This window comes from Schistocerca gregaria, chromosome 9 (genome assembly GCF_023897955.1).
Source record: "Schistocerca gregaria isolate iqSchGreg1 chromosome 9, iqSchGreg1.2, whole genome shotgun sequence".
Classification (NCBI taxonomy): Eukaryota; Metazoa; Arthropoda; class Insecta; order Orthoptera; family Acrididae; genus Schistocerca; species Schistocerca gregaria.
This window is the reverse complement of record NC_064928.1, coordinates 112,237,699-112,263,198: the sequence shown is the minus strand read 5'-3', so window position 1 is coordinate 112,263,198 and position 25,500 is coordinate 112,237,699. Positions and strand designations below refer to the sequence as shown.

At 46.6% G+C, this 25,500-nt stretch overlaps 1 protein-coding gene and 1 non-coding gene across 5 annotated transcripts in view; both read left to right on the top strand.

Annotated features, from left to right (window-relative positions):
• LOC126291686 (fasciclin-2) overlaps window positions 1-25,500 on the top strand; it is an 856,801-nt gene that overhangs the window by 56,213 nt on the left and 775,088 nt on the right. The window lies entirely within an intron of this gene.
• Trnad-guc (transfer RNA aspartic acid (anticodon GUC)) lies at window positions 8,332-8,406 on the top strand. The gene has a single exon. It is a non-coding gene; the product is annotated as a tRNA-Asp (tRNA).

Below are 25,500 nucleotides of genomic sequence, written 5' to 3'. Positions count from 1 at the left end.
CCACTGCGCCACCTCGCTCGGTGATACCTTGGCGTTGTACGTTGTGCTGCTCGGCGGCTGGCGCTGGGTGCTGGTATGGAGTCCTCGTTCAGCGTCAGCAACCTGCAGCAGTTAGGTTTGTTATCGATCTTGTGTCCGATAGGTCATATACCGGAGACACAGTGTGAGGGAATGTTGGCAGCTTGTTTGTGCGCCTGTGGGCGAGCTCGTCGGTGTCCCTGCTGTGGCTTGTTGGTCGGCTGTAACAGCTGGTAGTTAGTTGCCAGTCAGTGTTGCTGATGTGCAGGGGCTTACCGACGTTTGTCGCTGTTTGCGTATGTTAGTTTACCATAGGTGGCTATGCCCCAGCTAGCAGTGTCTTTGGCCGCTTGTGTTTCCACCTGTGGTTGTGATTGTGGGCAAGAGTCGTTTTTTCGTACAAAATAGGTACGTCACAGGACATTCCTCTGTAAGATAAGTAAATTTATGAGTGTCATTTCTGTGCTAAATATTGAAAGGAAAACCAGTTCATTCCCATTAAAGGTAATTCTTGCGATGTTTAACAGCTTTCAGCGAAAACAGAAAGAACTAGTTCTGTTGTATTGCTGTACAAGGGAGACAGGTAAAAAAAAGGATAAAATGCTCGTTTCGCAAACAACTCACCATACTTCTCAACATAGTCTCCTTTGAGGGATGGACACTTGGTCCAGCGATCCAGCAAATTTCTCATGTCATCGGAAACACAGGTTCTACCAGATTCTGCAAGATATTAGTTGACTGCAACTATCACTTCCTCATTTGATGAAAATTTCCTCCCATCAGGCAAAAGCTTAAGGAACTTCAGTCTAACAATATGTCTGGTAAGTTGAGTGGGTAAGGAACCAATTCAAAGCCCAGCTCGTGCACTTTTGCCGTTGTTATCGCTGGTCTGTGGATGGTGCATTATCCTGGTGAATGAGCACTTTTTTGAGTATCATCCTTTTTCTTGTTTCTGCCGACGGAAGTTTCAAACGTCTAACAGTGAAACCTAATAGCGTTCAGTTACGGTTCCGTCATTTTCGAAGTAGTCTGTGAAGGCTTATTCCTTGGAAATTCAAAAAACAGTGGCCATCACGTTACCAGCTGACGCCGGCCGGGGTGGCCGAGCGGTTCTAGGCGCTACTGTCTGGAACCGCGCGACTGCTACGGTCGCAGGTTCGAATCCTGCCTCGGGCATGGATGTGTGTGATGTCCTTAGGTTAGTTAGGTTTAAGTAGTTCTAAGTTCTAGGGGACTGATGACCTCAGAAGTTAAGTCCCATAGTGCTCAGAGCCATTTTGAATCATTACCAGCTCACGAAATGGTCTTCGGTTTGTTCGGTGCACTTTCACCAGCATTTGTTCATGTGACTGCCGTATTGACTTTGGTGTGTAATGATGGATCCATGTTTCGTCAACAATCTTAAATCGACGCAATGCGTCTTGCAGATTGCAATTCAATATCGGCAGAAACTGTGTTGAAATGTTGTGCCGGATGCGCTTTTCATCGGCGGTAAGCAATCGCAGCACCCACATCGCACACAATTGTTTCGCCAAATTAATCGCTTCTGGGTCTCTGCCCAGTCTGCCACCTCAATGGTAATGTCAGTTATGACATTAAATTGATGAAATTTTTTTATACAGTGCTTGGAACGAACAAGCTTGCCAACCGTGAAGGCACAATAAAAATGTTCCATTGTTTCTTGCAAGTTTACCAGACTTACTTAACGCATAGGGAGACCAAGAGATGAATACAGTAAGCAGATTAATAAGGATGTTGGTCCCAGTAGTTATTCGGAGATGAAGAGGCACAGCATAGAGTAGCATTAAGAGTTGCATCAAACCAGTCTCTGGACTGAAAACCACAACAACAAAACATCAGGGAAAAGAGGCATAAACACAAAAAATATCTGTTTCACATTGAGATGTTAAAGGAAACATGGAAGAAAATTCACGATTAAGTAAAATTTTAGGAAATTTTCCACCTAAGTCAAGATTTTTATACGTGTCACGGAAAACGGGAGCACACTTTGTGTGTGATAGGACAGAGATTTTTATTGAATTAATAAGCAATCGTGTATAATTCCCATGTTGCGTGTGTCAGATAAGCAACGACTGAAACTGGAGCCCAGTTACATGGGAAGTTGTGCGAAAGTACCGGCCAATAGACGTGCAGCTGTTGAACAACCGACCGGGCCCAAGTCGGCTACCAGCTGCATCTCCTCAACGAACTCTCCTGCGTACGGGCGCCTGCAGCAGGAACCACGCTGGCTGCTGTTCATGGGCGACGAGGGCTGGAACTTGCACACCAGTTGTCCGTCCCGGTAGCTGAATGGTCAGCGTGACGGATTGCCGCCCTACGGGCTCGGGTTCGATTCCAGGCTGGGCCGGGGATTGGGACTGGGTGTTGTGCTGCCTTCATCGTCATTTCATCCCCATCCGTCGCGCAGGTCGCCCAATGTGGCGTCGAATGTAATAAGACCTGCACCAAGGCGGCCGCACCTGCCCCGCAAGGGCCTCTCGGCCAATGACGCCAAACGCTCATTTCCATTTTTCCGCTGCACACCAGTATCCCAACTGGACGTCCACTGCAGAGTGTTTGGCGTTTCCTTTTTATTCTCGCGGTCGGCCAGCCACTGTAATCTGCTCTCTTCTGTCTCTTGTCCTCTTTTGTTCCTTGGCTCTCCTCCGTTCTTGTGGTTTTTTCCCCTTTCTTTCCGTTTTGTGTTACATGTCTCGCCTGTTTTATTCTCACACTTCTAGCATTGGTTTGTTAGCAACAAGGGACCGATGACTTCGTAGTTTGGTCCCTTCCACCCTCTTTTAAACCAACCAACGGTCCACTGGGTGGCGGCGGTGGACATTTCAGATGAATCACGTTTTATGCTCCGTCGGGCATACCCCCTGCAACAGTCGTAGGACGTGCCAAACCGGAGAGGGGATTGTTATGATCGGGAGCATGTATTCGTGGCATTCCGTGGGTGGTCTCCTCATTGTGGAAAGCACAATGGATCAACACAAGTATGCATCTATCCTCGCACGACGGCATGTACCAGCGAGTCAAACGCTACAGCCACTAAAGTTTCTCTCCCGCGGTGCCTGCTACGGCAAGAGTAGAACCACTTAACCGCACACGCAAGCACAGTTAAGCACTCATTGTTCCCTTGCGCCATATGGGAGCGGAACAGGAAGAGACGCGGTACACACTTTGAGAGTTAGGGGTAGTGATGAATAAATAGTGTTGCCTCTCCTGTGGCCTCGTCATCAGGACTGCCACCCAGTTTAACGTAGTGTAACCTCGTCATAGACGAGGACCAGTCTCTTCGCTCATTTCAATTGAAGGGAACAACGAACGACGCACAACAGAAAGCAAAGCAAAGCACAGCACACAAAGCATTCGGTAACGGTTACGGCGCAATTGTTTGCTGAGGTTGGCATGCCGTGAACGTTGTAATCCAGTCACGACCTCTACCGGTATCTAAAGCCTCTTTTACACGATACATTTTCTTGTCTCAGTTAACTATTCGAGATAAGCGAGTCTACTGCAGCGTCCCTACCGTTCTATTCCTGTACTGAGTCTCTCCTGTTTGGAGTGGTAATTAGTGTTCACGTCAGCGCCAAAATCACTTGTGTTGCGAGAGCGTGTTTACGGTGAAAGTGAGGTTATAAGGGACTACACTTCTTAGGAAAAAAGTAGAAATGTAGTAGCAGAATATTTGGGAACAAGCTGATAACAGCGTTTATCAGTGTCCACAGCAGAATTCATAGTGGAAGTTCTTGTCAAAGATCGCGTGGTAAATTCTTTACATTCCTGAAAACTGAAAGAATAGGAGAAGTCTCATCCAAACATTTCATAACACACCGGTATACATTTATTTGCTCAAGAGAATTACTTGCGAAATCAAGCACATAAAACAATATCCAGAACGCAGTAGATAGCGTCTTTTTTTCTTTATACTTCATACCTTGTGTTCTAGCCAAGTGCTAAATAACATCGGAAATTATTTTTCTCGTCAAATGACTTTGACCTTTCCACGGTTGAAATAATTTTCATTAAAATACTTCGTCCATTCACGTTCTTATTTCTACTTAGTGTAGGCCTTTTCTCTGAAATACGTCAATATCTTTTTGGTTTCAGGTATTCGTCTATCTCGTAAGAGAACACTAGTAGGAAAAATAAAGGAGACACAAAAGCACAAAATCCGTAACAACACTGAGCTCGGCCACACTAGGTTACCTTTCGATTTTAGCAGACGCCACTAAAGTCCCTTGTTTCTGCGTGCGTCCAATGTGCGGCATACCTGGAAACTTAGAACTCCTCACTCGCCACAATCTGTAGATAACTGACTTTATAGACATTTCGCCGTGGTTGATTGCTAATTTACACGCAGGCACAAAAGGTGCACGCACTTGAGTAGCCGATTTTGATCAGAAAGTCTCTTCATGCAACCATAGCCCAAACCCCCCGTAAAACTGCGACAATGAAGTATGCACATAATGAGAGTTATTTTTATCTGAGAGATGAGACAATGCTGGATTGCGAACTTTCCATTTCAGACACATAGCGAACTTTGATTTGAAAACGGGTGTAGACTACATACTTTCACCTACCATTTTTATTCTTCTGTGTATTTCTTCTGAGCAACCAGCCATTGTAATCAGCTGCCCGAAAAATACGGAACTCAAGATGGTAGGGTACGGTCCGTATATACGCATTGCTTCTCCGTTTTGCCAGTTTAGGCATCTGGGAGCATGCTCTCAGACAGATGAGTATAGTTTTAGTGATATACAGTGCCCCTCGCTATCTGCTCTTGTGTTCCGAATTTCCTACTACATCGATCAAGTATAAAGACAGCCGTAACACGTAGCTGGAACACCTTCAATTCCTCCGTTTTCCTGTAATACTGCATGGCTTTGTATTGGGGAATACGGAACATTCTCCCAAACAAGCTCGCATAGCAGCGTTGCAACCGATTGCGCTCCACTGTGCAGTTAACGTTCTCGAAATATATACGCGCGGAGCAGTAACCGAGATATTGGTTCGTGCCGTATCGGCTCCGCGTGACGCAAGAGATTTTGTCGAGTAGACGCTTCGTGTGCGAGATAAGCTGGAGTGGGACCGTATTCCTCGCAACTGGCTGCGTTGCCGGCCAAACTACTCGTATATGGACGGCACTGCGGGCCATCCTACTCGTCGCCAGAGGGAGGGAGGGACGGGGGGGGGGGGGGGGGGAGGCTTAGCAGTGGTCCTCCGTCAACTCACAGTTGCCAGATAATATCGGTCCACGGCGAGTTCCCAGTGCGTCTCGTCTTCTTCGTCAGCTTTTGGCGGAATGAGTGACACGACGTTTTCGTTCTTAGAGATGACTCCTACATTTCTGCTTTTGTTATTAAAACCACACCGCATGAATATGAATGAGCAACATCTGTTTCGAAAAGACGTTGCGAGTACTGTAAACTTTTTCCGCAGTTACAGGAAGTGCCAGATAAGTCTTACTAATTTATGAGATGAGAAAAACGGTCTACTACATTCTCTGGTGAGTTCGTATATCATTTTTCGTTGGGTTACAGCTTCCTTGCAACTTAGGTTCTCGGCCTTAGAAATACACTCCTGGAAATTGAAATAAGAACACCGTGAATTTATTGTCCCAGGAAGGGGAAACTTTATTGGCACATTCCTGGGGTCAGATACATCACATGATCACACTGACAGAACCACAGGCACATAGACACAGGCAACAGAGCATGCACAATGTCGGCACTAGTACAGTGTATATCCACCTTTCGCAGCAATGCAGGCTGCTATTCTCCCATGGAGACGATCGTAGAGATGCTGGATGTAGTCCTGTGGAACGGCTTGCCATGCCATTTCCACCTGGCGCCTCAGTTGGACCAGCGTTCGTGCTGGACGTGCAGACCGCGTGAGACGACGCTTCATCCAGTCCCAAACATGCTCAATGGGGGACAGATACGGAGATCTTGCTGACCAGGGTAGTTGACTTAAACCTTCTAGAGCACGTTGGGTGGCACGGGATACATGCGGACGTGCATTGTCCTGTTGGAACAGCAAGTTCCCTTGCCGGTCTAGGAATGGTAGAACGATGGGTTCGATGACGGTTTGGATGTACCGTGCACTATTCAGTGTCTCCTCGACGATCACCAGAGGTGTACGGCCAATGTAGGAGATCGCTCCCCACACCATGATGCCGGGTGTTGGCCCTGTGTGCCTCGGTCGTATGCAGTTCTGATTGTGGCGCTCACCTGCACGGCGCCAAACACGCATACGACCATCATTGGCACCAAGGCACAAGCGACTCTCATCGCTGAAGACGACACGTCTCCATTCGTCCCTCCATTCACGCCTGTCGCGACACCACTGGAGGCGGGCTGCAAGATGTTGGGGCGTGAGCGGAAGACGGCCTAACGGTGTGCGGGACCGTGGCCCAGCTTCATGGAGACGGTTGCGAATGGTCCTCGCCGATACCCCAGGAGCAACAGTGTCCCTAATTTGCTGGGAAGTGGCGGTGCGGTCCCCTACGGCACTGCGTAGGATCCTACAGTCTTGGCGTGCATCCGCGCGTCGCTGCGGTCCGGTCCCAGGTCGACGGGCACGTGCACCTTCCGCCGACCACTGGCGACAACATCGACGTACTGTGGAGACCTCATGCCCCACGTGTTGAGCAATTCGGCGGTACGTCCACCCGGCCTCCCGCATCTCCACTATACGCCCTCGCTCAAAGTCCGTCAACTGCACATACGGTTCACGTCCACGCTGTCCCGGCATGCTACCAGTGTTAAAGACTGCGATGGAGCTCCGTATGCCACGGCAAACTGGCTGACACTGACGGCGGCGGTGCACAAATGCTGCGCAGCTAGCGCCATTTGACAGCCAACACCGCGGTTCCTGGTGTGCCCGCTGTGCCGTGCGTGTGATCATTGCTTGTACAGCCCTCTCGCAGTGTCCGGAGCAAGTATGGTGGGTCTGACACACCGGTGTCAATGTGTTCTTTTTTCCATTTCCAGGAGTGTAGTTCTCTTTGGGTTTTGCTTAGTCCTCAGTTCGGCCTTTAACTGTGAACAATGGGCATGTGTAGACTATGTCCCAGCTTTTCTTCCCGTGTCGAACGTCGCCTTCTTCGGTGGTGGTGATAGCTGGAAGGGTAAACGACGACGAAAGCATTTAACGCCGAGTCGATATTGGCAGTCATAAGAGTACAGCACATTGACCTCGGGCAAACCGACTACATTACTCACTAGTTTGGAGCAATTAAGGGAAATGAATTGACAGTCTTGTTTAGTTCGACCTACGTAAAAGTTATTTCATCTGCCGCTACGTCATTGTTGGCTGGGACATCAAACGGGGTGAGTGGAGCCGCTTGCCGGAAATGATGGCGTTTCTCCGCGCACATTGGCCACTTTCTTAGTTGAGATTGTAAGAGATCCACTTCTCTAAATGATGTTTACGAGGTGGTCGTATGTGGACTTGCAGAATGTAGGTGAATCTAATAGATGCGCTTCTGTAGTGGAGTGTTGCGCTTCCGTTGTATGACGACGATAGGGAGTTAGTGAGACCCGGTAGTAGGGCATAATCGGCTCCTCTCGAACAGCACCAAGGAGGCGCCGACCTTAATGGGAGACTCCACCCCAAAAATAACTTTTGTTTTACTTCGCTGACTTCATCCGAATTTTAAAAACACGTTTATCGCGTAAATGTATAGAAATACCCCACTTTTGGGATCCAGAACTTCACTGAATTTTTAACATGAGTTTTGATGGTTGAAAAAAAAAACGAGTTTTTGGTACTCGTACCTCAGTTTTCACGTGACAGTTTTTTTTTTTTTTTCAGGTACATTAGCAAGATATTCTTTAATAGTTCTGTAGATTTAGTCTATGAGAAATGTTATTAATATACTGTAGGTATTTTTTTCAAGGTTCTAAATTACACTTTCGACAATACTAATCCGTAGAAATATGCAAATACCTCAAGATCACCTCCTGCAAAAATTTAATTGAGACTGATTAATATTTGGGCTACAGCTTCGAACATAAAAAAATAAAATTACTGAAAAATGATAGTAAATTTTTACTGGAAAAATTAATGCGAGTCCAAGACGTAGACCTATTAAAATTCTCCAGCGCCCTACGTTTTTCCGCCCTGTTCCTATAATGTCTGTTCTTCCTGTAGTTTCAAGACCAGGCAATGATGTTCTTCTGGGAGTGTTGGGACTCCTGTTTTCTTCATTCTTGTAGCAACTGACAAACAGCTTCTATGAAATCTTTTTTTATGAGACGCTTGGACCAATTGACAATATACAAAATTTCATTTCCATGTCCACCCCCGGTAGCTGAGTGGTCAGCGCGACAGACTGTCAATCTGAAGGGCCCGGGTTCGATTCCCGGCTGGGTCGGAGATTTTCTCCGCTCAGGGACTGGGTGTTGTGTTGTCGTAATCATCATCATTTCATCCCCATCGACGCTCAAGTCGCCGAAGTGGCGTCAAATCGAAAGACTTGCACCAGGCGAACGGTCTACCCGACGGGAGGCCCCAGCCACACGACATTTGATTTCATTTCCGTTTTGTGTCTGCATCTTACCAGTGGTGCATCATATGCATGTCTCTTGAATGACAGGTACTGTCTTGGCCACTGTGGCGGATGTTACTGCTCCACGGCCGCTACCGTAGTCCGCATTTCAACTATTTATTAGTCGTACTTGTAATTCGAATGTATCCAGATCGTTTAGGGATCCAAAACACTCCAAAGATGTGAAATAGCCTTTCAATTTTTTTAAAAAAGTATTGAAGTGTCAGTGTGGAGTCTCTTCTGAACGATCCCAGACAGGCAAATCTCCTTAAACAGCGCCACATCGTGGGGATGGCGGTTATCGCTGAGACAACCGGTTTTCAGTGCTCTTTTTTTATTTATTTATTTTTTAATGTCGTGTGACGAAGGCCTCCCGTCGGGTAGACCGGTCGCCGGGTGCAAGTTTTTCGATTTGACGCCACTTCGACGACTTGCGCGTCAATGGGAATGAAATGATGATGATTAGGACAACACATCACCCAGTCCCTAAAATCTCCGGCCCAGCCGGGAATCGAACCCGGGGCCTTAAAATTGACAGTCCGTCGCGCTGACCACTCAGCTACCGGGGAGGGACTTCACCCCAGTTAAACTGCTCAAAATAACCGATTTTCGGTTGTATGTTCCTGTTGTTTCGTGTCATAAACGTAAAAATCGAACGAAGATTGAAAATTTTTTAATCACTTAGTTTCAAGATACATACCATCAAGATATTAAATTAGACAGATAAAAGAAAACAGTATGGCCAGCATTGCCTACTCTTCTCGAAAAGTTAAATACTACAAAAAATCACCTGTACTCTTCTATTGATTCGTAATTTTTTGAAACTCTGCTCATAAATCATGTTGTAATCGAGGATCGTAGCACTGTTATAATCGAGCATCATATCACTATTTGGGCATTACGAATACTCAGTGCTGGAGTATTCCGAGGTTGGAGAACTCTTTTTTTCCTGTTAATTTGTCCGTTTTGTAAGTCTACAAGAGAATAAACGCATATTATGTAGACACATATTATGTAGACACAGGCAACACGTCAGCTGTTTTTTTTTAATGAATGAACTGCTGTTAATTTTTTTATTGCTGTTTTATTATTTATTAGAACTAGTTGGCAAATTATTTATCCTTTGAAGCAAATGAAGCATTGTACTCCATTGCTACGTCAGTTCGTAAAATATTTCCAGAGACAGCAAAGGACTTGGAAGAGCAGTTGAACGGAATGGACAGTGTCTTGAAAGGAGGGTATAAGACGAACATCAACAAAACCAAAACGAACATAATGGAATGTAGTCGAATGAAGTCGGGTGATGCTGAGGGAATTAGATTAGGAAATGAGTCACTTAAAGTAGTAAAGGAGTTTTGCTATTTTGGGAGCAAAATAACTAATGATGGTCGAAGTAGAGAAGGCTGGCAATGGCCAGGAAAGCGTTTCTGAAGAAGAGGAATTTGTTAACATCGAGTATAGATTTAAGTGTCAGGAAGTCGTTTCCGAAAGTATTTGTATGAAGTGTAGCCATGTATAGAAGAGAAACATGGAAGATAAATAGTTTGGACAAGAAGAGAATAGCAGCTTTCGAAATGTGGTGCTACAGAAGAATGTTGAAGATTAGATGGGTAGATCACGTAACTAATGAGGAGGTATTGAATAGGATTGGGGAGAAGTTTGTGGCACAACTTGACTAGAAGCAGGGATCAGTTGGTAGGACATGTTCTGAGGCATCAAGGGATCACAAATTTAGCATTGGAGGGCAGCGCGTGGAGGGTAAAAACCGTAGAGGGAGACCAAGAGATGAATAAACTAAGCAGATTCAGAAGGATGTAGGCTGCAATAGGTACTGGGAGATGAAGAAGCTTGCACAGTATAGAGTAGCATGGAGAGCTGCATTAAACCAGTCTCAGGACTGAAAACCACCACAACAACAGCAACAACAACAACAACAACAACAACAACAAGACTTTTGATGAGCGTGTACCGCCCGCAGTTTGCGCCATATCACGGGTTGCGCGGCCCCTCCTGCCGGGAGTTCAAGTTCTGCCGCGGGCATGTCTGTGTGTTGTTCTTAGCATGGGTTAGTTTAAGTAGTGTGTAAGTCCAGGGACCGATTACCTAAGCAGTTTGGTCCCTTTGGAATTCACACACATTTGAAAGTTCCTGGCAGATTAAAACTGTATGCCGGAGCGAGACTCGAACTCGGTCCGGCACACACTTTTAATCTGTCAGTAAGTTTGATATCGGCGCACACTCCGCTGCAGAGTGAAAATCGCAGTCTGGGCACATCCCCCAGTGTGTGGCTAAGCCATGTCTCTGCAGTATCCTTTCTTCCAGGAGTGTTAGTTATGCAAGGTTCGCAGGAGAGCTTCTGTGAAGTTTGGCGGAAGTAAAGCTGTGAGAACTGGGCGTGAGTCGTGTTTGGGTAGCTCAAATTGTTGCGTTCTTGCTTTTTTTTCCACAACTGGTGGTGACAAGTATTTTTTTAACTTTTTCTAATTTTTCCCTTTCCTGCCCAGGGCAGAAAAAAAAAACAAGTAGTAGAGAGAGGAGAAAAAAGGTGGTAGAGCACTTGCCCGCGAAAGTCAAATGTCCCGAGTTGGAGTCTCGGTCCGGCAAACAGTTTTAATCTGCCAGTAAGTTTCATATCAGCACACACTACGCTGCACAGTGAAATTCTCATTCTGTATGATTTTTACTCTATTTCATGCCCTTCTGTGGCAACTCCGACATTTTTACGTGCGTTTGGGCCTAAATCATTGCCTCTGTATGCACGGCTGCATAGTTTAGAATCAACCATCTTTACGCCACCATTCGTTAGATTAAAAAAAATAATTCTTCTAGTCTCTTCAGATAATCTCACGATGCCTCGCATGAGCGAAACGCGAAATTGGTATTAATAAATATCAATTTTGCAGCTGAGACTATACATGTAGGTTGGGGTCCCAGGAATCACACCCAACAGCTATTCATCCTGTCGGCTCTTGTTTGCTACTTCGCGCTGTCATCGACTACTGTATGGAGAACAGTTTAGACGATGTCTGAGCTTTTGTACCTGGTGGTGGTCTATGGACGGATTTAACGGTGGATCGGTATTCGAAGCCGTAAGAAAAAATTTTCCAGTCAAGGGAAGAAGGGGTTTATAGGCGTGCTGGCCAAAGTACACTTCAGTGTTATAGGGAAGCCAAGGAGAGTCAACCAGTACGCGGTGGCCGATACATTATAATGCTCTTCAACTTGCGAATCGGTGCCGTAAGTAATGCGTCCCTTTGCTCGATGTATGTTTCCAGCGTCGTGAGGATGAACCGTAGAGTGCGACGGCTGGCAGCGGTCTTGCATTGTTTCGCCGTATGCAGAGGTGACTCACGCCGACACGGGTGGAAAAATGTTAACTGTAGAGGCCGCTCGTGGCAGCGGCGGGTGACCTAGCCGGCGTGATTGGCTTGCGCGCCACGAGCCGCTGATTCACGTCCCGCTGAGGGCAGGTGGGCGCGCGCGTGAGTAGCGTAGTCGGCCGGCCAACTGCAGGCGCCTCTCACATACCGCGGCAAGCGCTTCCGAGACTGCCGCCACTATTTCCGACACACGCCTCTGCGGTGGCACTCGACTCGGACGTAAGCTGTTTCGAATCCTGGCGCTCGATGGAATGTTAACGCCAACCTTTTTTCTTTTCTTTTGAGTCATCAGTCTCCTGATTGGTCTGATGCGGCCCGCCACGAACTGCTTGCCTCTGCCAACCTCTTCATCTCAGAGCAGCACTGGCAACCTACGTCCTCAGTTATTTGCTGGACGTATTCCAATCTTTCTCTACATTCTTTGCCCTCTGAAGCTTCCTCTAGTATCGTGGTCATTCTCTGATGTCTTAAGAAATGTCGTATCATCCTGTTCCTTTTCCTTATCAGCGTTTCCCACACATTCCTTTCCCCTCCGATTGCGCACAGAACCTCCTCATTCCTTACGTTATCAGTCCCCCTAATTTTGAACATTTGTCTGTAGCACCACATCTCAAATGCTTCGATTCTCTTCTGTTCCGGTTTTCCAATAGTCCATGTTTCACTACCATAAATGCTCCAGGCGTACATTCTCAGAAATTTCTACCTCAAATTAAGGCCTTTATTTGGTCAGGGAAGCTCTTTTTTTTTGCCAGCGCTAGTCTACTTTTGATGTCCTCCTTGCTCAGTCCGTCATTATTTTGCTGGTTCTGGCTCTGAGCACGATGCGACTTAACAGCGGTGGTCATCAGTCGCCTAGAACAGAACTACTTAAACATAACGAACCTATGCACAGCGCGCACACATCCATGCCCGAGGCAGGTTCGAACCTGCGACCGTAGCAGTCGCGCGATTCTGGACTGAGCGCCTAGAACAGCTAGCCCACCTCGGCCGGTTTATTTTGCTGCCTAGGTAGTAGAATTCCCTAACTTCATGCAGGGTTGTACACGTCCATCCGCTCGATATAATTTGAAACGACACTCGTCCAACGAGGCAACATGTTTTCCAGTCATCAACAGTCCAATGTCGGTGTTGACAGGCCTAGGCTAGATGTAAAGCTTAGTGTCGTGCAGACATCAAGACTACACGAGCGGGCCTTGGGATCCGAAAGCTCATATCGATGAGAATGGTTAGCACGCTGGCATTGTTGATGGCCCGGCATTGAAATCTGCAGCAATTTGCGGAAGGGTTGCACTTCTGTCACGCTGAACGATTCTCTTCAGTCGTCGTAGGTCCCGTTCTTGCAGGATCTTTTCCGGGCCGCGGCGATGTCGGAGATTTGGTGTTTTAGCGGATTCCTAATATTCACGGTACACTCGTGAAATGGTCGCATAGGAAGATCTTCATCGCTACCTCGGAAATGCTGTGTCCCATCGCTCCTGCGCCGACTATACCTCCACGTTTCAAACTTACTTAAATCTTGAAAAGCTGCCATTGTAGGTGGAGTAACCGAGCTAGCAACTGCGCCAGACACTTGTCTTACATAGGCATTGCCAAGGGCAGCGCCGTATTATGTACACTACTGGCCATCAAAACTGCTATACCAGGAAGATGTGCTACAGACGCGGAATTTAAGCGACAGGAAGAAGATGCGGTGATATGCAAATGATTAGCTTTTTAGAGCATTCACACCAGGTTGGCGACACCTACAACGTGCTGACATGAGGAAAGTCTCCAACCGATTTCTCATACACAAACCGCAGTTGATCGGCGTTGCCTGGTGAAACGTTTGTGATGCCTCGTGTAAGGAGGAGAAATGCGTACCATCACGTTTCCGACTTTGATAAAGGCCGGACTGTAGCCTATGGCGATTGCGGTTTATCGGATCGCGACATTGCTGTTCGCATTAGTCGAGATCCAATGACTGTTAGCAGAATATGGAATCGGTGGGTTCAGGAGGGTAATACGGAACGCCGTGCTGGATCCCAACGGCCTCGTATCACTAGCAGTCGAAATGACAGGCATCTTATCTGCATGGCTGTAATGGATCGTGCAGACACGTCTCGATCCCTGAGTCAACAGATGGGGACGTTTGTTTGCAAGACAACAACCATCTGCACGACGTTTGCAGCAGCATGGATTATCAGCTCTTAGACCATGGCTGCGGTTACCCTTGACGCTGCATGACAGACAGGAGGCCTGCGATGGTGTACTCGACGACGAACCTGCGTCGACGAATGGCAAAACGTCATTTTTTCGGATGAATGCAGGTTCTATTTACAGCATCATGATGGTCACATCCGTGTTTGGCGACATCGCGGTGAACGCACCTTGGAAGCGTGTATTCGCCATCGCCATACTGGCTTATCACTCGGCGTGACGGTATGGGGTGTCACTGGTTACACGTCTCGGTCACCTCTTGTTCGCATTGACGGCAGTTTGAACTGTGGGCGTTACATTTAAGATGTGTTACGCCCCGTGGCTCTACCCTTCATTCGCTCTCTGCGATACCCTACATTTCAGCAGGATAATGCACGACCGCATGTTGCAGATCCTGTACGGGCTTTTCTGGATACAGAAAATGTTCGACTGCTGCCCTGGCCAGCACATTCTCCAGATCTGTCACCAATTGAAAACGTCTGGTCAATGGTGGCCAAGCAGCTGGCTCGTCACAAAACGCCAGTCACTACTCGTGATGGCCGTCCGTTGTGGCCGAGCGGTTCTAGGCCCTTCTGTGTAGAATTGCACGACCACTACCGTCGCAGGTTCAAATTCTGTCTCGGGCATAGATGTGTGAGATGTCCTTAGGGTAGTTAGGTTTAAGTAGTTCTAAGTTCTAGGGGACTGGTGACCTCAGATATTACGTCCCATAGTGCTTAGAGCCATTTGAACCATTTTGAACTACTCTTGATGAACTGTGGTATCGTGTTGAAGCTGCATGGGCAGATGTAGCTGTACACACCATCCAAGCTCTGTTTGACTCAATGCCCAGGCGTATCAAGGCCGTTATTACGAACAGAGTTGGTTGTTCTGGGTACTGATTTCTCACGATCTATGCTCCCAAATTGCGTGAAAATGTAATCACCTGTCAGTTCTAGTGTAATATATTTGTCCAATTAATACCCGTTTATCATTTGCATTTCTTCTTGGTGTAGAAATTTTAATGACCAGTAGTGTGTTTGAATACGCCTGCCTATACCAGTTTCTTGATCGCTTCCGTGTAGTTTATTTGAAACTTTGAACCACGGGCCCATTCTTCGTAACTACGTACTACTGACGCGTGAAAAATGATCACACTTTGTGAGCCATTGCACGCATGATTGGCTTGTCAGTGGGAAGTTGAGAGCGGGTGTGGCGCGACGCAGGCGACGGAAGTCTCCGGGCCGGGTGCCCCCTTGCCACAGTGTAGCGTCAGCGGCCTCTCCAGCCCCTGGTGTGACGTCACGGGCTGGAGGCTTCCTGGGATTTGGAGGCGTCGAGTGGCTCCTCCAGCGGGGCGGCGTCGCGGCGCAGCTGCGTCGATAGCGCGGCGCCCGGCCGCCCTCGACGCCTCGGCGTAATATCTGGCAGTGCCGACTCGTCCGGCCGTCGGTTCATCCGGTATTTATTACCCGCCGTGACTGCAAGAAACCGCTGCCGTGCGCCTCAATAGCCGAGCTTATCGGACCAGCTGTGGAGCAGCGCAGATCCGTTGTTGGCGGAATCGGGGTTCGAACCTCCATTCGGCTATCCTCCTTCGCCTGCGTCACGCCACACCCCGTTTCAGTTCCCCATTGATAGCAGAAGTATGCGCCCCGTGGCTTACCGAGGTTATTCATTTTTCGCTCACACTGTCTGACCACGATGTAATCCAACTGGAATTTTTTTCCGAGCATACCCCCTCCCTCTTGTGATTTTTGGATAGACCATTCGTTGGATGAAATTTTAATTCTGCAGCTGGATTTTCGCTGATACGAGAGTAATTGGCAGTTTGAAACTGTGTGCCGGGTCGAGATTCGAAATTGGAACCTTCACCTTTCGCAGGCAAGTGCTCTACCGAAGCCGGCCGGAGTGGACGAGTTGTTCTAGGCGCTTCAGTCTGGAACCGCGCGAGCGCTACGGTCGCAGGTTCTAATCCTGCCTCGGGCATGGATGTGTTTGTGATGGCCGTGGGTTAGTTAGGTTTAAGTAGTTGTAAGTTATAGTGGACTGATGACCTAGTGCTCAGAGCAATTTGAACCATTTTGCTCTACCGACTGGGCTACCCAAGCACGACTCACGACCAGTTCTCACAGCTTACCACATGAAGAGAAAGAGGGAGAGAGAGAGAGTTTTGATATATACGTGTGTGTGATCAACCCTTTCCGTCAAAAATAGTTCTCTTCTTCATACCTCCTTCGTGTTACTACAAATGACGTGTCACTGATCTCATTTGTACTATGATTGCAGTACACACGATTTGCCTGTTTGCTTCCACTGCACTGACTGGAATGGATGAGTTCTAACAAATGTTTACCAACCAGCAGTCTTCTGCAGTTGTTGTCCCCTGCGCAGAAAACGTGGGTCGTGAATCCGCAATGTTCAGGCTGTAAGAGACTCTTAGCGAGGAACTGTTGTTTTAGAGATGATTCATTTCCAGTCAGTTTGTTTCTGTGGGATGCCAATTGCTTTTTATTAGCAGAACACGAGAAACTGTACAATTACATTCCTTTTTAGAGTCTCAAATGGTTTTATTCTTCAACAAATTAATGAACTACATATTTCCGTAATTAGTATCACACTGTTCTCAACTATATGTCCGTCTTCCGACACTGCCAAACCAGCCCTGCTCTTACACAGTAGATATCGCTAATTAAGTTTTAACTGATACCACGGCGGACAACATGTCCGTCCTCCTAGACTGCCGAATGATCTCTGATCTTACAACTGAACCATTTCGCCCGCCATCCAAGTTCGGCGCGATCCGAAGATCAATAAAGTGCTTCGTCTGCCTTTTCGTTTTGCAGCCCCCTATTATTCTGCCGGTTATTAATACTTGTGAAACAATGCTATTGAGAGAGGCTTTAATTTGAAATTCAAGTAAATATCCAGGTCAGATCATCTGGTATTAATAATAGAAGATTACCATGTTGGTGCGCAACTTACGAAGCAGCAACCAATCGCGGAGTAGAGCCACCATTATTTAGGCGGTCTTTCTCACAATACCCGCATCGAACAAACCATGTGTTATCGGTACCTCACACCACATTACATCATCTCGCAACAGCTGCCTTCTCAACTGCTTCTTGTAGCCGAATATGATGGCTGCAAAGCCAGAAATATTACAAACTTCATTTCCACTAGTACTTACAGCATTCTTTGGTAGCATATGAAATTAATTAGACAACTGAACTAATCTTTCGCCTCTGCCATTGCTACCATCAAGATCATATTCTCCTATCTTTTGTTCCTTCCCCGACTGTCGCGTTCCAGTCCGCATAATTATCAGATTATCATCTCTATTAACATGCTGAATCACCATTTCAGTACCCTCAGATACTTTCACTGTCCTAAGTATGTCACGTCGCCATGTGTACCTGAAATATTGTTGGCGTTGTCAACTGTTCACAGTAACTCACTCTGCGTCCTACCTTCCTATTCGTAACGAATGATATTTCCTTTATAGAGGGTGATTTCTTTCAGCCCAGTACAAACTCTAGAACTGATCGATGAGAGGATACGGAACAAAAAAGGTCTAATGAACTTATGTCTGGAAATGCATGGTTTCCATGCTAGAGACCATGTACTGAATAATACGCGCTGTACGATGCAGGCTCACAGTATGCCTGGTTTCCTCCTAGAGGTGATCCTGTTCCTCAAACGTCCTGCCCTAGCGCTCTCTCCTGCCATAGTAATTAGTAATGTTGTGTCCGGGGAGGTACAGCGTTGTTCACAAATGTTCCGTATTCGAATAGAGAGCTTCCCGACATGGTGCTTACTTATTGAAAGGCAAATGGCAACGCGCATCAAGGTTGCATCAGGAGACATATCCCCACCGACAACAATCAGAGCATTCAATGTTAGCAACAGTTTATCACCGTTTGTGTGAAACGGGGTCTTTTCAGGAAGCAGGAAATCGTGAAGGGCGTAGCCGAAATGTTCGCACACCAGACTGGGAGTAAAATGTGGTTAACACTATTGAATGCGACCGCCGTGTCAGTACCAGGCAGTTGGTCCGCCAGTACACGGTAAGCCAGGCGACAATGTCCAACAGTCCATGACAATTGTTACTACCCGTGTTACTTACAACGTGTGCAGGGCTTACTAGCGACAGACTTTCCACATCGGGAGCAATTTTGTGATCGGTTTCTTCACAAGGCAACCACGATTCCGGGATTTGTGTCATCATGCTATTCACAGATGAAGCCACCTTTACGCCGAGTGGTATCTTCAGCTTTTATAACAGTCATCTGTAGGACAATATGCAGACTCCAATGGTATGGTGACAGCGAACCATCAGCATCGGTGCAGCCGGAATGTGTGGGTCGGGTAACTGGCGACCGTACTTAGGGATCAGTCTTCATTCCACGTCGCCTAACAGGGCTTCTTGCGGGTGAATTTGCCTCCAGTGCTGGAAAAAAGTGCCTATTGGAAGGGTAATGTGGCTGCTACGTTATGGACTTCGTCGTTAACGTCCGGACGCTTGACAATCGTGTCTTCCTTGGTCGACGCATCGGACGAGAGGGTCCCGTTGCATGGCCTCCTTGTTCACCAGATCTCAACCCTTGCGATTTCTGGTTATGGCGCCATCTCAAAAGTGCGAAGAGGCCATTCCAGTTATGGAGACACTGGAGCGGCGTGTTCATGCTGCCTTTGCCACTGTTCGGATGCGTCCTGGGCGATGTGAACGTGTGAGACAGGACATGACATGCTATGGCGCGTACACGCATGCGTTGAGGCACGTGGAAATCGTTTTCAACACATACTCCAACTGCGGCTACACGGTGCTGCGCGTATTAGACCGCGGTTTCTGTAACAATGTATGATCGAATAAATTGTCTCTAGCATCGAGACCAGCATCAGTCCAGTAGCCTTGGGAGAGCCAGTGCTGTCAAAACTCTACTATCTGGTGACCAAGCTATATGAGACAAGCGAAATGCCCTCAGATTTCAAGAAGAAATTAATAATTCCAATCCCGAAGAAAGCTGGGGTTGACAGATGTGAAAATTGCCGAACTATCAGTTTAATAAGCTACGGCTGCAAAATACTAACACGAATTGCTTACAAATGGAAAAACTGGTAGAAGCCGACTTCGGGGAAGATAAGTTTGGATTCCGTAGAAATATTGGAACACGTGAGGCAATACTGACCCTACGACTTACCTTAGAAAATAGATTAAGGAAAGGCGAACCTACGTTTCTAGCATTTGTAGACTTAGATAAAGCTTTTGACAATGTTGACTGGAATACTCTCTTTCAAATTCTAAAGGTGGCAGGGGTAAAATACAGGGAGCGAAAGGCTATTTACAATCTGTACAGAAACCAGATGGCAGTTATAAGAGTCGAGGGGTATGAAAAGTAAGCAGTGGTTGGGAAGGGAGTGAGACAGGGTTGTCGCCTGTCCCAGATAGTATTCAATCTGTACATTGAGCAAAGAAAAATTTGGAATAGGATTAAAATCCTTGGAAAATAAATAAAAGCTTTGAGGTTCCCCGATGACATTGTAATTCTATCAAGAGACAGCAAAGGACCTGGAATAGCAGCTGAACGGAATGGACATGGTCTTGAAAGGAGGATATAAGATTAACATCAACAAAATCAAAACGCGGATAATGGAATGTAGTCGAATTAAGTCGGGTGATGCTGAGGGAATTAGATTAGGAGATGAGACACTTAAAGTAGTAAAGGAGTTTTGCTATTTGGGGAGCAAAATAACTGATGATGGTCGAAGTAGAGAGGATATAAAATCTAGACTGGCAATGGCAAGGAAAGCGTTTCTGAAGAAGAGAAATTTGTCAACATCGAGTATAGATTTAAGTATCAGGAAGTCGTCCCGAAAATATTTGTTTGGAGTGTAGCCATGTATGGAAGTGAAACGTGGACAATAAATAGTTTAGAGAAGAAGAGAATAGAAGCTTTCGAAATGTGGTGCTACAGAAGAATGCTGAAGGTTAGATGGGTAGATCGCATAACTAATGAGGAAGTATTGAATAGGAAACAAGAGAAATTTGTGGCACAACTTGACGAGAAGATGGGACCGGTTGGTAGGACATGTTCTGAGGCATCAAGGGATCACCAATTTAGTATTGGAGGGCAGCGTGGAGGGTAAATATCGTAGAGGGAGACCAAGAGATGAATACACTAAACAGATTCAGAAGGATGTAGATTGCAATAGGTACTGGGAGACGAAGAAGCTTGCACAGGATAGAGTAGCATGGAGAGCTGCATCAAACCAGTCTCTGGACTGAAGATCACAACAACAACAACAAGTTGATTAGAACTTTTTTGTTCCGTATTCTCTCGTTGATCAATGCATAGAGTTTGCACACAGTGGCAAAAATTACTGTGTATAATTTCCTGCCTCTCATAAGTTATTCCGTCTTTTTACCATGATCACTTGCCTGTTGGCAGGCCCCTCCCGAATATCCACAAGACGGGCAGGCCACGAACTTCAGCTTCCTCTTGCAACGGTATAATGTGTTTTGAAAAGACGCCTACACGTGAAACCTTAGAAGCTACTCGAGAGCGGAGAAACAGAATTGTTTAAGCTGTAGACTCAATAAACAGCGGCGTGTTGGTTAGAATGAAATGGACTACCGTAGAGAATAGAGTCTGGTTTCTCTAGCTACGGATAATGGTGATGAGTGTATTATATAGTGTGCGTGCGTACGTAGAACGTTGAATCCTCCTGTTTCCAGTGACGAGCGCTACGTGTTTCTGTCTTTCATAGTGTGTGTAATAAACAATTGAACTCTGTGGTTTCATTTCGAATCACCCTTATATCACCGTCAGTGAACTGAACGATGTCGCTCAGACGCCGTTATCGAGGTTAGAAGTAGTGTTTGCCGCGCGGGATTAGCCGAGCGGTCTTGGCGGTCAGGGGCGCTGCAGTCATGGACTGCGCGGCTGGTCCCGGCGGAGGTTCGAGTCCTCCCTCGGGCATGGGTGTGTGTGTATGCCCTTAGGATAATTTAGGTTAAATAGTGTGTACGTTTAGGGACTGATGACCTTAGATTTCACACATACACACACACACACACACAAAAGTAGTGTTTCGCGGTGTTAGTACGATGTCTGCTGAGGGGTGACTTTTTAAGTTTTCGTCCGTCGTGCGTATGAGCGTCAGGAAGTCGTCACGTTTACGAACCTGTGATACGTTTACGCACGAAGGCCCCCATGGCTGCAGCCACTGCACGCGAAGGCAGTGTAAGCGCGTTATCGCAGAGTTGTAGTAGGCTTTCTGAAAGGGCCGGTGTATCGGAGACCGCACTGCACAACGCAGCACAGCAGAGCATCCGTTATCTCCGCGGACACGGCACACGGCGGTCGATATCGCAGCCTCTGGCCAGATACGCCAGGTGTGTGTGTGTGTGTGTGTGTGTGTGTGTGTGTGTGTGTCGCAACGACACGCAGACAGCCGGCTGTTCGCCATGAGGAAACAGAGACAAGGCGCGTGAGTCAGGGCCGGGGAACGTGGCTGCGGGATTCCAGCTCTCCCACCGAACTGTAGGGACGTTCCCACGGTCGGTCGCCGAGGACTCGCCCGCCACACACTATACACCTCTCCAGGTCAATCCGCTGCAAGCGCCAGTTGCGTGTTTAACACCGGCCTCTGCTCTCGTGTCAGACAGTACGTGCTACCGTGCGAGGTTCAAATGGCTCAGAGCACTCCCCTAGAACTTAGAACTACTTAACCTAACCAACCTAAGGACATCAGACACATCCATGCCCGAGGCAGGACTCGAACCTGCGACCGTAGCGGTCGCGCAGTTCCAGACTGAAGCGCCTAGAACCGCTCGGCCACCAGCAGCAGGCCCGAGCGAGGTGGCGCAGTGGTTAGCGCACACTGGACTCGCATTCGGGAGGACAGCGGTACAAACCCGCGTTCGGCCACTATAAGGGACTTCGTGATCTCCCTAAATCGCTTAAGGCAAATGCCGGAATGGTTCCTTTGAAAGAGCATGGCCGACTTCCTTCCCCCCATCCTTCCCAAATCCGACGGGACCAATGACCTCACTGTTTGGTCCCATCAACCAATCAACCGTACGTGCTAGGCGATACCTTACAAGTTTTTTTACTAGGAGAGTGCTTCAGTGAGTTACACGTGTCATCCACGTTAAAGCGGCCCCTAGACTGTCAATAACACTGCACAGTAATGTTGTGCAATTTCGTTGATGGACCCTTGCAGTGCTCAGTAAAATAGTGCAACAAAATTGTGGGGCAGAATGTTGACGAAAGACGCTCCAGTTTCTTGCGAGCAGAAAAAAAGATTTGAAAAATTGGGTCAAGGAGCGATCAAAGATCACTCACGCAAATTTGAGATAATCGACACACACGCACTATATAGGGTGCTCCATAGGTCGTGACCGGGCCAAATATCTCACGAAATAAGCATCAAACGACGAAACTACAAAGAACGAAACTTGTGTAGCATTAAGGGGGAAGCCAGATGGCGCTATGGTCAAACGGATATCAACTGCTTTTTTTTTAGATAGGATATTACATATTCGTGTAGTACGTAAAGAAATATGAATGTTTTACTTGGACCACTTTTTTCGCATTGTGATAGATGGCGCTGTAATAGTAACAAACGTATGGCCCACAATTTTAGACGAACAGTTGGTAACAGGTAGGTTTTTTAAGTTAAAATACAGAACGTAGGTTCGTTTGATGATTTTATTCTGGTTGTTCCAATGTGATACATGTACCTTTGTGAACTTATCATTTCTGAGAACGCATACTGTTACAGGGTGATTACATGTAAATATCACATTAATGCACTAAATGCTCAAAATGCATTTGGCACTATGTGTAACGACATTCTTCTCAACTGCGAGTAGTTCGCCTTCCGTAATGTTCGCACGTGCATTGACAATGCGCTGACGCATGTTGTCAGGCGTCGACGGTGGATCACGATAGCAACGCGCAAAGTCGTCGCCATGCAATTCCTGGTGCATAGAAATATGGTACGAGTGCAATCGATGTTGATGTAGAATTCTCAACACCGACGTTTTTTAGACTCCCGGTTCTAGCGCAATTTGTCTGCTACTGATGTGCGGATTAGCCGCGCCAGCAGCTAAAACACATACTTGGGCATCATAATTTGTTGCAGGTCGTGGTTGACATTTCACATGTGGCTGAACACATCCTGTCTCCTTAAATAACGTAACTATCCGGCGGTCGGTCCGGACGCTTGGATGATGATGTCCAGGATACCGAGCAGCGTACATAGCACACGCCGGTTGGGCATTTTGATCACAATAGCCATACATCAGCACGATATCGGCCTTTTCCGCGATTGGTAAACGGTCCATTTTAACACGGGTAATGTATCACGAAGCAAATATCTTCCGCACTAGCGGAATATTACGTGATACCACGTTTGTGACTATTACAGCGGCATCTATCACAAAGCGAAAAAAGTGGTCCAACTGAAACATTAATGTTTCTTTACGTACTACACGAATATGTAATAAATTATGAGGGTTTATATTTTAAAAAACGCAATTGATATCCGTTTGACCTATGGCAGTGCCATCTAGCGGACCAACTATAGCGCCATCTGGTTTCCCCGTTAAGCTAGATGACTTTCGTTATTGGCAGTTTTTTCGTTTAATGCTTATTTCTTGAGGTATTTGGCCCGGTCACTATCAAATCCGATACGTTATTGGACATAATTGTCAGCATACATAGACGTCATTAAACATGTCGTTTATCCAAATGCAGTCTGACGATAGTACTACTTTGACAATAGCTTTATACTCGTTTTTTGTGTAGTATGTCCAGATAATATACTCCGATTATATGTGATCCATTTCCATGCAAGCCAAAAAACGAAGGGCAAAGGCAAAATGTTGCAGCATATCTTGGAGCTTCATTTGGTGCACTTTGTGAATCTTGTAGGCATGCCAGTGTAAAATACGCCACAAAATCTTTTGAACTCTTGAGCAGGATAGAGACAGTTTCCGTCACACAGCTGGAACATTGGCCGCAGAATTTGAGGCATGTGTTGCACGGTCGGCTGTAGCTACTAGAGTTGGGCAACACAGTTTTTTTTTCCGATTCGATTCCAACGGTTCGTTCGCGATTCATTCTAGTCTGCGATGGCACGATTCTTACGGAATGCAAAAAGTTCTACACCTTGCTCACAGATGGCAGGACATGTCTGAAATTGTCAATGGGGTTAGAATCGAACTGTTTCATGATAAGATCTGCCAGAAATAGTTTATTTATGAGTAAACATGCATATGAAGGTACAAGTGTGATTCTCGATTTATACGTGTAATGCCTTAATTAATGAAAGATCAATTTTGATTTGAGTGCATCTATTGTTTTATTTCAGTATGCCAGGAAAGAGGAGTCGAATTGTGCGAAAGGTGGTGCAAAATTACGTGGTATGCCAGTTTGGTTGTGTGGATTGAACGTATCTAACTACAGACGTCTGTTTTATAGTAACAAAATCTAGCAGTGAGACAGACGTGGTTTGGCTCATATCATCCTATGTTTATCTGTGCTAAGATGTCTTTCCAAGTCCACATCACCACATCACCCTTGTAATTCATAACGCAGCTGACAGCCCTCCCACAAGGCAAATTTAGCTTAACTTTCATTTCTTTTAAACACAAAGCATAGGTATTTTGCTTTTAATTTGTCTGAGAACTTGCCGCTGTCACTACTATTTACGTGAGAAGACGACACCGCCAAGTGTCAGTTTGGTTTTCACGAGTAATATTACGGCCCACGAACTTCTTCTGTTCGTTCCGAGCTTCCTTTGTTCACACGCATCCTCCACTTGACTGTCATCTGGTGGTCGTAATCATTCGGCACGACTCGGCATGATTCGGAAGTTGCCTTCGAAGCATAGCATACTAAGAATCGATGAATCGTTGGAACTTGGAATCGTCACAACTCGGAATCACGCAATCGTTCTTATGACTCTTTTGAACGACGATTCGTCCGTATCACGATTCGATTCTTACGATTCTTTATTTAGAGTCGTTCAAATGAACGACTCATTCACGAATCGCCACAACTCTCGTCGTTACAGCAACCTTACCAACTGCTCTGGCAACAGGCTGCCCCCCTCCTCCAGCTGTGTAGTGTAATTCGCCTGTTTCTTCAGACTTCTTGATCATATTCTTTTGCCCATATACTGGCGTGGGGTCGATTCGCAGCTGTTCTGTCGGCGTTATTGCAGCAACGCAGCGCTGCTTCTGCTGTCGTTCTCATAAAAACTTTAACCAGCAGTGCACAGCCTTTCCTCTCAATAGCCATTGCGATTTATACGGAAAGCTTGTCTTCTTAACCCTTTACAGTTCACACCAACAGT